Here is a 13,510-nt window from a genome sequence, read left to right as displayed (position 1 = left end):
GCGCAACTATGCCATGTCCATTCTGCTACCTGATTTCTTCGGGGCGCAACTATGCCATGTCCATTCTGCTACCTGATTCCTTCGGGGCGCAACTATGCCATGTCCATTCTGCTACCTGATTTCTTCGGGGCGCAACCATGCCATGTCCATTCTGCTACCTGATTTCTTCGGGGCGCAACTATGCCATGTCCATTCTGCTACCTGATTTCTTCGGGGCGCGACTATGCCATGTCCATTCTGCTACCTGATTTCTTCGTGGCGCAACCATGCCAGGTCCATTCTGCTACCTGATTTCTTCGGGGCGCAACTATGCCATGTCCATTCTGCTACCTGATTTCTTCGGGGCGCGACTATGTCATGTCCATTCTGCTACCCGATTTCTTCGGGGCGAAACTATGCCATGTCCCTTCTGCTACCTTATTTCATCGGGGCGCAAGTATTCCATTTCCCTTCTGCTACCTGATTTCTTCGGGGTGCAACTATGCCATGTCCATTCTGCTACCTGATTTCTTCGGGGCGCAACTATGCTATGTCCATTCTGCTACCTTTTTTCTTCGGGGCGCGACTATGCCATGTCCATTCTGCTACCTGATTTCTTCGGGGCGCAACTATGCCATGTCCATTCTGCTACCTGATTTCTTCGGGGCGCGACTATGCCATGTCCATTCTGCTACCTGATTTCTTCGGGGCGCAACTATGCCATGTCCATTCTGCTACCTGATTTCTTCGGGGCGCGACTATGCCATGTCCATTCTGCTACCTGATTTCTTCGGGGCGCAACTATGCCATGTCCATTCTGCTACCTGATTTCTTCGGGGCGCGACTATGCCATGTCCATTCTGCTACCTGATTTCTTCGGGGCGCAACTATGCCATACCGGTTTTGCGACCGATCAAATATAAACCGGTTCTTAGCGCTGTCCTGCAGCTCTCTGATGTATGCAGCAAAGGACGACACAAGACGACTGATAGACACCCATCACTTTTGGAATAAAAATCCCTATTCCGTTTCAGAGAATCAAACCGGGTGCTTTGGATTTTAGACCTTGAAGCGCTCCAGCCTATCACAGCGAGAGATAACAGATTTATAGCCGTTATTAAATGACTGCTGCACCACGCTACCGGCGGGCAGCTAGCGTCACAAAACTCAGGCTCTTGATCCCCCAGGAGGACGGTCCATTGCACGCTGGACTTAATTACAGCAGCGCGCCTCAGAGAGCGGCGTGGCGTGGCATCCACCGGACTTTGTTACAGCAACTTTGATATGAATAATTGAGCCGAGGTCGGGGCCCAATATCACGACTGTTAGGTGTGATCAAATATTCCATGTGGTCTTGCTCCTTCTTGTCCGCTTCCATTACTACATAATTGTCTTTCTCTTTTCTCTCTTCTAAATTCCTTCCCCAATCCTCATCCACTTTATAGTATACTAGTGGCTTGTGCAGCAAATGCTGCAAACTGAGTTCAAATAAAAACGTTTAAGATTTATTTTCAATAAAGAATACCAGATATTTTGAATTATTTGCTTCCGTAATAATGAAACATACTCCCTCTGAATGGTTTTTTATGGCAAATACTTTCTCTTGAACCTATCCTCCTTCAGGTTTTGAGTTTCAACGCGAAAACGCAAGTAACAATGTCAGGACAATCAGTGGGTTTTTCATGTGGGAGTAAAGCAATAACTATTTCATGTCATTGTGGATTCTAGGTGAAATTAAAAAAAAAAAAAAGTCAGGTTTTCTATCTTTCGAAGAATATCATAGCATCTTGGTATAGCTGCTGCATGTAGAGCTTGAAATGTAGAGGGTAAAATCATTTTATCCTGCTAAGAGATCTTGCTGAAATGATGGGGAGACTACATAATTTTATGCGAGATCGTGCGTATTTGCTTGGTTTCCGCACAAAACCAATCCGCGGTAAGTCTAAAATTGCACATTCAGTATCCCAACTTAACACACCTAACAATTTCCCTCTTCTTACCACTTAAGTGACATATTGATTTTACTGCTTTAGACTTTTAACATATTATTTTTAGAGACGTTCAATATAGTAATAATTATAAATTGGAAACTTACCACTGCAATTTCACCTAAATTGCACTGTTAATTATTATTTTTAAATATTTGCAAAAATTAAGTGAACTCTACAACTCCACTAAAGTTACTGCATTCGTGATGCATGTAACATTAAGGAAGCCGTTTGTTTTAAGTTCGCATTTATAGACTGGGGGGGGGGCTGGGAAAGACAGACGTATATCACGGCCTGCTTGAGTATAGTAAACACAGAAAACATTTTAAAGCAACAATGTTGAAGATAGATATTTTTGTTTTGCAAATTTGCCGTCATTGAACAGAAACCAAGATGGAGATTTCATTGCAACTAATTAGAAATTCCTCTTTCAGGTATGTAATAAACGATCTTCGCACAAAATAATGTACGATACACGAGCGGTATGTTTTCTTTTAATTCTCGGAAATTAAAAAAGCTCAACTACGTTTCGCTTTTTCAAACTTTTCCTCGAACATGAAAACTTCAACATACCGCTCTTGTAACGCATATTACTATTGTAGGCTTCTTATTTTATCAGTAAGTGATACCTTTTGGTCTTTCCTCAGGAAATGTAATTTTTGCGCTCTCTCGAGCCAATACTGAAGAGAATGACGTATGTAAATTTTTACAACACACCGCCATTAAATATATGAAAAAGACCCAACCCCACCTGATTAATAACTATAAAAATATTTGATTTTTAATAAAAATATTATTAACTTACGTAAGTTTTGTAGTTATATACTATATAGCAGTCACTCTGTAAATTATAGAAATGAAGAACTAATTTAAGATATTCTCTACTCTATAACCCCAAAACGTTTCACTTTCATTTCATCAATATAGCATTAATATGTATAATATTAAAGAAAAGTAGTCACATCATGGCATTGACTAAAATGATACTTCATTTCTAATGGTAATAATGTCATCAAACCACCTCAAATTTTGTAGATTTTAATATCCAATACACCACAACTCTATTCAGAAAATTACACACCGCAGAATCAGATTTGTAAATTATTTCTAGTAATTCTTCAAGTGTTTAATAACCAATTGAATTTGAGCTCTAAATATGTCAGCAATCCTGCAGGGTATGGCCTTCGTGTAATATCCTATTGTTTAAATTGTAGTGTGTGTTTTGTTTTAGATTGAAATCCAATTAGTTCTCAAAACTGACGAAAGATGGATTTTGGAAAATAGGAAAATTATGTAGGAAAACTAACGCTTCACTGAAAGTTACTATTTTTCTGAAAAACTTCGGGTTCCAAGCTTCAAAATGAGGGGTCAGTTATTAAAATCCGTTCAGCCGTTTTCCCGTAAATTCCATTACATTTCAAATTATATATATATATATATATATATATATATATATTCTATTTCTCTCTCGAATTTATCTTTATCTTCTGCCTCTCTTATTATATTTTTTTTTCCATTTTTCGCCTACTGGATTCTTCAGTCTTGCTCTCTGCTTCCTCTTTTTGACGCGTAACGTCGAATTTTTTTTTAATTCTAGTAGGTTATTTTACGACGCTTTATCAGCATCTTAGGTTATTTAGCGTCATAATGAGATGAAAGTGATAATGCCGATGAAATGAGTCCGGGGTCCAGCAGTGAGAGTTACCCAGCATTTTCTCATATTGAGTGATGGAAAAGCCCTGGGAAAATCTCAACCAGGTACTTGCCCCGACCGGGAATTCGAACCCGGGCCACCTGGTTTCACGGCCAGACGCGCTAACCGTTACTCCACAGGTGTGGACTGTAACGCCCAAATTCGCTATACTAATAGCAAGAAAAGTTTTTGTGGAACGGAAATTACACCGATGTCATTCGACTTTGGTTGCCATTGCAAAAAATGCTATGGTTTTTCATTTTATAATATAGCAACCGTGGTTTTTATTTTTGATATCGCAAACATTACCATGGTTCTTCTTTTTATTGTGTGGATAACAATATCATGGCTTTTAGTTTTATAGCATGTCAAAACGTTTCCACGGTTTTTTATATTTAGTAACTATGGCAAACATTTGAGTGCTTTTTATTTTTGTAGTGTCGAAAAATATTTTCATGGCCTTTATTTTTGTAAGATGTCAATTGTTTCCACGGTTTTTATTTTTGTGACGTCACGGTTATTTTTATAGTGCAGAAATGCATTTCCATGACTTTATTTTTATAGTATTTCATGATGTATCCACGTTTTTTTTTATATTTTTAGTACCGAAAACATTTCCATTGTTCTTCTTTTTATAGTGTCGGAAAACATCCATGACTTTTATTTTTATAGGATGTGAACACGTTTTCACAGCTTTTAACATTATTTCTAACGCAAATATTTCCAAGTTCCTTCTATTTTTAGTGTCAAAAACATTTGCATGGCTTTAATTTTTGTAATATGCCAAAACGTTTCCACGGTTTTTTATTTTAGTAGCTATCGCAGACATTTTCACGGTTCTTCATTTTTATAGTGTCGAAAAGCATTTCAATTGCTTTCATTTTTATATCATGTCAAAACGTTTCAACGATTTTTTTAATAATCCTAACATGTCCATGGTTTTTATTTTCATAATATAGCATGAAATTTACGTGGTCTTTATTTTTATAGCTTCTCAAAACATTTCCACTGATTTTATTTTTATAGTGTCGGAAAAACAATACCATGGGTTTTATTTTTATAGCATGTCAAAGTATTTCCACGGATATTTATTTTTAATAGCTATCGCAAACTGTTCCGTGGTTTTTATTGTTATACTGTCGAAAATATTTTCATGGTTTTTATTTTTATAAAGTGTCAATTCTTTCCACGGTTTTTATTTTCCACAAAGCCATGGTTATTTTTACAGTGCAGAAAAGCATTTCCATGGCTTTCATTTTTATTCTGGGTGTTCAGTTCAAAATGTGTCATGGCTCGCTGTATGTCGTCATGTGGCTATCCGATGAGCCTAGAGAATTCAATCTTCCTACATCTCCGCAAAGGCGTATTACCTAAATGCGAGAGATGTTGCCTAGCAAGTACGGCGTTCATTCTGAAGATTACTTACCGATACGTACGGTAACGCCAGTAGTGGCAAGAATGTGAACTGTTTGGAAACACGTACTGAAGTGAGTTTTTTTTTCTTACTGTCGGGATATGGGGGAGAGGGTTAAGACGATTACTTACGTATTTGTTGACATTAACTTCGACGGTCAACATGGACACGGAGCATTTGATTTGTATTGTGGAATGTTACCGTATGCAACCGATGATAACAAATACCCTGCGTACGACTTGCCGGCGCAAAACACAGTTCGAAAGAGGTTATGGTAGCACACAGACCGTACAGACCGCCATCTGTTGCTACGACGTTCAAGTTATACCGTACACGTTCTCAAGTTCAGATTGAAGAACGCCTTAAATAATAGGCAACTTCTCTAACATATAAGCTGAAACTCGCTTCAAATCGGTGACCCAACAACAGTGACGTCATGACACACTTTGAAATGAACACCCAGTAGTATGTCAAATGTTTCTACGGTTTTTCATGTCTATTACTAGAAACATTACCATGGTTCTTTTCTTTTTATAGTGACGGAAAACATATCCATGGCTTTTATTTTTATAGGATGTGAACACGTTTCCACAGCTTTTTATCTATAGTAGACCTATCGCAAATATTTCTAAGTTTTTTCTTTTTTTTTAGTGTCAGAAAACATTTCAATGGCTCTAATTTTTGTAGGAGTAGAGGAATATGTAGCTAATCGACGATGTATGCATTGGAGGGGAAAAGGAACTGGTCACCCTACTCCATTATCTCCTGGCCTAGTTGCCTCATGAGTGGTGCCTTTTTGATGTTACTTATGAGGTTCAAACCTGTCTTCGGACAATTGACTAAACAACAACAACAATTTTTGTAGTATGTCAAAACGTTTCCACGGTTATTTTTATTTCAGTAGCTTTGCAAACGTTTTCGCGATTCTTCTTTTTTTATAGTGTCGAAAAGCATTTCCATTGCTTTCATTTTTATAGCATGTCAAAACGTTTCAACGATTATTATTTTTATTTTTAATAACGCAAACATGTCCATGGTTTTTATTTTCATAGTATCACATGACATTTCCGTGGTTTTTATTTTTATAGCGTCTCGAAACATTTCCACGGTTTTTATTTTTTTGTATCTCAATATATTTCCAATGTTTTTATTCACATACTACATACTACCGTCGATGAACTGGAAATTATTGCTTATAGATATACTGTATCAAAACTATGAACGGTCGAGAATGAATATTCTTGTTATGATTCTGGTACTGTTACTATCGTTCTTATATAACGAAAAGCTCTGCGATAAACAAACAATGACAAATCATTACGTTGACGAAAACTTTGTGACGAAAACTCTTACAACCTTCTCACAACTAGAGATAGCGAAAAAAAAAACATAATATCTTATACTTACTTATGCCTACGAATGAGTAATCCCTTAATTGTTTTCAAACAATTAGAAGAAATACAATAGCTTGCACTACATTACACAGAATGAGCATCTGAGTAATACCTTCGACAGACTGAAGTGAACTGCATGCATGCAACACCCAACCAACGCCCTTGAATTTCGGCGCGTACGTCATATGCACTCTGGGAAGCAAAGTTTCTGTACGTCTGGTGTCATATATGGATGACACTGTAGTCACTTGTGTAGTTTATATACTGTGGAGAATTTGTTTAGCAGTATTGTGACGTTTTGTTGTTAAGTGACCTAAGTTCTGAACTGTCAGTCAAGTTACAACGAGCTCAGAATATGTGCATGAGATACGTGTGCAACATCCGACGATATGATCACATATCACCGTCCTTCGCAAGTCTCTCGTGGCTCCGACTTAAAGAACGCAGAACTTCACACTTTTTGTCTTTACTCTTTCGAATTCTGCACACTTTAACACCAAATTACCTTTCGTCTCGTTCCTCCTATCTATACTCTAACGACGACGTAAATACCAGATCACTTATCTGTGGCACGCTAAGTATACCTCTTCATAGAACATCTTGCTATTCATCATCTTTTACAGTATCCACCTCGCGACAATGTAATTCCCTGTCATAAAGTATTAGGGGCTGCAAGACAATAAACACCTTTAAAAACAGCTTAAAAGATAACCTTATTAGCATTTCACTCTAATCATACTGATTTAAACTATCATTGACTACATTGTTACTTTTTTCTTTAGACATCATCCTGATAGTGCTGTATTTTCAAAATTGTATCATAATAATCTCTGTCTATTATCTAGTACTATTTGAAATATATTAACATTCTATGTATTTTAGCTTAATTCTGGTACACAGTTTATTTCAGTGTTTAATTAATAATTCATAGTATTTTGTTGTTTAATTCGTAAATAACTCTTGTATACATGTAACTCTCATCTAAATCAAATTGTTGAATTCTTTGTAAGTTCATGCATATGTATATACTCTTTTTGCTGGTTGAGTGGAAGAGAAGGCCTTACGGCCTTAACTCTGCGAGCTAAAATAAATTATTATTATTATTATTATTATTATTATTATTATTATTATTATTATTATTATTATTATTATTATTTACTTTCCTTTTTGTTGCAGTAGTGCTTAATTCTTTTGATAAAAAGATTTAAACCTAATTAGAGAAATAAGTGTACAGAATAATTTCGCTGCTTGAGGGTAATTTAAACGGAGTGGCAACGTTGTTCTCAGGGAATGTGAGAAACCTGAGACACTTTCTGTTACCGCATGAACTATAGCTTTAAGTATCAGGAACACTTTCTGTCCTCCTGGAAATTAGTTGTTTTCGGAGGTTATATTCTGCGTGTAGTAGGTTGCAGTGAAGATTTTGATTCAGATAGTATGCCATCGATGGTGAACTTGGAGTGTTGGATCTCATTTCGCAAAGTGCTGTTCCGATGGTCTCCATTTCGCATCAGATGAAGACCTGTTGTACCTCACTGGTGCATAAAATGACAAGAGCTCATAGTAAACACCTGTACTCCTGTTGACACAGTTGACTGTGTTCGATGCATAGATAAACACACAGAGGCATTGGTCCTTTGAATAGTTTACAATGATCTTGTATGTCAAATGTCATAGACAGAAATTCAGTTCTTGCTTTCCCATGACGCAAGTATTGTAATGCTCCAACAGGACTTTAAAGAAGATAAATTTCAGCATATTTGATATCGAAATATTGATGTTCGGCATACTGTCCTGTCTGTCAGTATATCTTCCAATGTACAGCAGTTTCTCCTAAGCTACTTCCAGAAGTTCCGGGTTCGATCTCCTGCCAGGTTGTGATAAAATTTGTTGGACAATGTAGACGCTGTAGGGGGTTATTCTATGGGTAACCCCGTTTCCTTCTATCATCCCACCACCATTCCGCACAGTTCCTTCATTTCATCTATCATCTACAATAATAAAAATAGCCTGGGGTGAAGTTTTATACTTATATTATTATGCTCTATAATATAAATTGTATATAATAGTATACAATATATATTATAGAACATAATAGTAAACATGATACACATTAACTGTAAATACTATTATATTCAACTAATTCATTTAACGAAATCAACTCCGTTACGGTGAACAAAAATATATATTCTGAGATTATAAAATTCATATTTTTTACTATATCTGCCGGTAAAAATTTGTTTAAACTAAGAAAATGTTCTTCCTACGTCACATGATGTTACAGGGGCAAAGTAATAATAACAAAAATCAATATACAAATTATCAATATTTGTATTTTACACAATCAGTCTTACTAATAAACAGTGTATAGTTTTTATACGAGACTTATGCAGAGTTGAGACAGAAAACGTTACTAATAAACCGTGAATAAGCTATGGACGATAAACAGGCTGTAACTATACAATGGGAATTGATTTGCAGTAGTTATATACACGAAACCCCTTCTTTAAGCTTTGTATATAGGGAAAAAATGGCCGCCTCTTTAACAGCTGTTCGTATCGACTGTCATTTTATGATGATGTTTACCTTGTAACCACAGAGGAACAAACCAAAGATCTTAGAATTATTAGAATAATATTGCTGTAGTTGTACTCTTTGATCAAAATGTAGTGTGGTAATCGATTAGAGCCAGTTGTACTATCGATATTTAACACGCCACACTAGAGCGCTCTACCGGATCCAGTAGAGAACCTCAGCTATTCTATTAGCTTTCGTAACGAAGTAATGACGAAACTATGACGTAGCTGTGTAACAGTTATACTGTTATACACGACGTATGTAGTGATTATTAGTAAGGAATTTACACACGACTTATGAACGAGCTACTCATTGTATAAGTATAAGACAGTTAAACATCTGTATATAGAGTTTTTATTAGTAAGACCGAATATATACAAATAATTCGCCTATCCCGTTGCAGTGAACGAAAACATATATTCTGAGGTTATGAAATGCAGATCTTCTACGAACATCATATAAGATTTCTTTAAACTAAGAGAATGTTATTTCTACATCATATGACGTTACAGGGGCATATTTATAATACATTTCATCATTGTCATTTAATGACCCCATGCGAACCTGCTTGCAATTCGATCTTGCTTACGCATCCACGTGACGTAATAGATGTAGCTACCAGAAGAAACTACTCGATCCGCTGTACGTTTGGGAACAAAAATGCGAAGCCTGGTCGTAAGTGACACCAATAAAGCATCACTTTTGAGGAATCTAAGCCAGGAAATAATATAGTAGGGTGGACAGTTACTTTTCCTCTCCATTACATACATCACTGACTAGTAACATATTACACTAACCAGACTTCAGACGTATACAAACAAATAATTTTTTCTCTGACACATATCGTCAATTGAGATGTACTGCCTGATAATAGATGTACATATCAGCCAGAATCTCAATCAGAGGTCTTTTTCGGGGTAGTAATAATAATAATAATAATAATAATAATAATAAATAATCACAAAAATAATGATTTTATTGAACCTGGCAGAGTAAAGACATTATAGCCTACTTTAGCATTCAATCAGGAGTAGAATAGAACATTGATACAGAAAACTATATAAATATACCAAATAAAGTACTCAAAGGAATTTCAAGAGATGATCATTTATCATAAAACAATGTAAACAAAAATTTTGTGAGAAATTGTTTGTCACAAATCACATCTTGGGGTAGCTCTACGTAAATTTTTATATTTATTGCTAATAGGACTACCAGAAATGAACCTCCGGGTTCTATAAAAGCCATTTGTAAGTAAGTAAGGGCTATCGATTTAAATAATCACGTAGGGAAGACTGTTGTACCTTGAATTTTTTTTTTACCTAGCCTACTCAAAGTGAAGTAGACTGTAGAGAAAGCCGCTAGGACGAAAAAATTTTTTGGTAACAAAAGTAAATATTTCGTTCATTGCTATATGTTTTCTAACACGAAACCAAATTGTATATTTTGTAACTATCAATCAAGTACAGTATGTTCCCTATCATCTGGTGAGTAAATACTGTATATATGAGTGAGTCACAAGAAAAGAGGTGTAAGTGCAAGTAAGTTATTTTTTAGAAAATGTAGTTGTAAGTACTTAAGCTTTCGCAAATTCCGTGAAATTTTTATTTCAATTTTAGTGTATTATTTGGTTAAAATATATATCTATTAGCCACTAAAATTTGAGATGTTTTGGCTTTCTCTAGAAGCACTTAACTCATGTTCTTAGAAATGTCACTTGTACCCCTTTGCTTCTGACCCCTCTCATATGTTAATTTCCAAGGGTTATTCTCTTCTCAAGTTTAGGCAGTCATATTTGTTTAAACGTGCACCCTCTTGTATCGTGAAACACAAAACATCTTGTACTAAGGAACATATTCTAAGGTAGGCCTACATGATGCTATCCGTTTCTGTTTTTCTTTTATGTTAAGAAAATGTCACGAAGTAAGTCTCGAGGATCCCAATTGATCCGGATACCTTGAAGAAAGCTGTTGAAGTAGTTATGGCTCCTCCAGGAAATAAAATCTCAAAGAGAGAAGCCAGAAAATGATGACAAATACACTTTTTGAATTATTGTTAGTTTTTACAGCTTTATTTCCACCCATATTTCCTGTGATGCAACGTTCCAAGGTACAAGAGGGCATGATCCAAGGTACACGAACCTATTGTACCATGGAACACTTTACACATTTCTTCCGTTTTTTCCCGTCCTTAATAGATCTGTAAAACAGGAAAATACCTATAGGGAGTTATAAAGGAATCTTCAATAATTATTTCAAACATTTTTTCATTCAACAAATTTCATTTCCAAAAATAAAATAAAAATGTGAAAAGTCACTTATATTAAAACTTGTCTTGAAGATTTTACTGGACATACCTATAAGTACCTCATGATTGGCAGCAGGAATTAAAGGGATTTAAAGTCGTAGTTACATTTTAAACATTTTGAAAACTGCTAATTTTAATTTCTTGTTACTCGTACTTCGGGGGAGAAATGCAAGCAACATGATGTACGTGCTTATAATTGGATTAAAAGTGACCGTAACGAATCCGGGGCCTAACCTAACTGTGACGATGATTGTTATGATGATAATGAGTACACACTTTGTGATTCCAAGTCCCCACCCCCGCGATCATCCAATCTTACGCACGGGTGTGGTTTTAGTGTCACCCGAGCCCGAAAGCAATTGTGACTCTCTAATGGTTGACATACCAGCTGCACTGAAATTCCTTCCAACCCCCAACGGCCAATATTATTTTGGTGAAGCCCAACATTTCTGCTGGGGTGGCACGTGGTTATAAGGGTTGCTGGGCTGTTTTTGGGAAGGGGTGAAACGATGATGATGTTGCAGGCTGGGGTAGTGGCTCGGATGGTACAGTAGGGTGGGTACAGATTACAGTTTGTACCTGAGGCTTAACTAGGGGGAAGAGGAATTAGAATTTCCTTCCCCCACCCCCAAAAACCTCTCTTTGCCGTTCCCCGTTTGGCAGGAGCGGCGATGGCGGTTTGCAACTAAGGGATGATAGGGAAGGGGGATGACGTTCATTATGACCACGCCAATAATAGTGACGCGATGGGGTTCCACACCCTACCCTCGCTTTGTTTTAAGGATTACGACGAGACAGGAGAGGGTGGGTTATTGGAGTAGATGTTTGAATACCGGGAGGGTGTTTCCATACATAGATATTGCGTTCTGTATTGATGAAATTCTGGCGCCATTCCATTAAATTCTCAGTTTCTCTTTTTTAATATTGAAATAATAAAAGCATGTAGGGAACGTAGATTGAGTTTTGGGTCGTTGATTTGCTCCCTCGGCTTGACTAAATGCTGCCGGTGCAGGAAACATAATATCACGGGCCAGCAGGCTCGCAATCCGCCGTCCGTCAGACCCGTAACAAATTGCCACGCGTCCTTCTTGCTATTATTCCGGATGGTAATTGCACGAAATTCCTCTGCCTTTGCATGAAGCACGTTAAAATTTGTATTCAAACGTAAACATATTCTTCAAAAAATATTTTAACGCATTTATTCCGGAGTTTATTTCGCATTCTCTAAATGAACTTCATTTGCATATCCTGGCTCACCCGTACTTCCGATTTTTTTTATTCAGGTGTTATTCAATTCTGCTGTAAATAATTTAATAGTCACAGTAAGCGTAATCAAATATAAAATATAATTTGCATTTACATGCTCAACTTTAGCTCACATTTTTGTTGCACGAAATTTAAAGGGAAAAAATTGCTGCGCAGAAAAAATATTTAGAGATTTTCCCGGGATTTGATCTTTTCGGCATCTGTGATAGCGAAATACAGAGTGATTTATATAGAACTGACACATTTCTTTCATTAATTGTTTCAAAACGAATTGTGCTAGCGACAACTTATACCTAAAATGTAGAGGAATTTTGGGAGATTATTTACCTCTATAGCAAATGTTGAAAATGTCCTCCATCCTGCATAAAGCACGACTCAACACGTCGTTCCATGTTACTGGCCACTCGTTGGAGGACTCTGTTGTCAATAGCTTGAATCTCCTGTGTGATGTTGTGCTTCAGATCGTCCAATGTCTGGGGACGTGTGGCGTAAACCCTGTCTTTTAAGTAACCCCATAGAAAGAAGTCCGGCGTTGTCAAATCCGGAGATCTCGGTGGCCACAGGTTCCTGGAAATTATTCGCTCGTCAAAGAAACTTGCAATTAGTTCCATGGATTCATTTGATGTATGACATGTAGCGCCATCTTGCTGAAAATATCCTTGACTCAGCTCTACATCGTCCAGTCGCTCAAAAACTCCATGAAAATCAGTCGGTACTCTGCAGTGTTCACAGTCTGGTTAAAAAAAATTGGCCCCTCTATTCTCTGTGCGGATATTGCGCACCAAACTCCGATTTTAACCGGGGCATAGGTGCTTCATGGATGACATGTGGATTTTCGATGGCACAATGGCGTGAGTTATGTGAGTTCACATAACCGGATAAATGGAACCAT

Source organism: Periplaneta americana, chromosome 8 (assembly GCF_040183065.1).
Source record: "Periplaneta americana isolate PAMFEO1 chromosome 8, P.americana_PAMFEO1_priV1, whole genome shotgun sequence".
NCBI classification, from domain to species: domain Eukaryota; kingdom Metazoa; phylum Arthropoda; class Insecta; order Blattodea; family Blattidae; genus Periplaneta; species Periplaneta americana.
The sequence above is the reverse complement of the archived record's forward strand: the minus strand, read 5'-3'. Positions refer to the sequence as shown.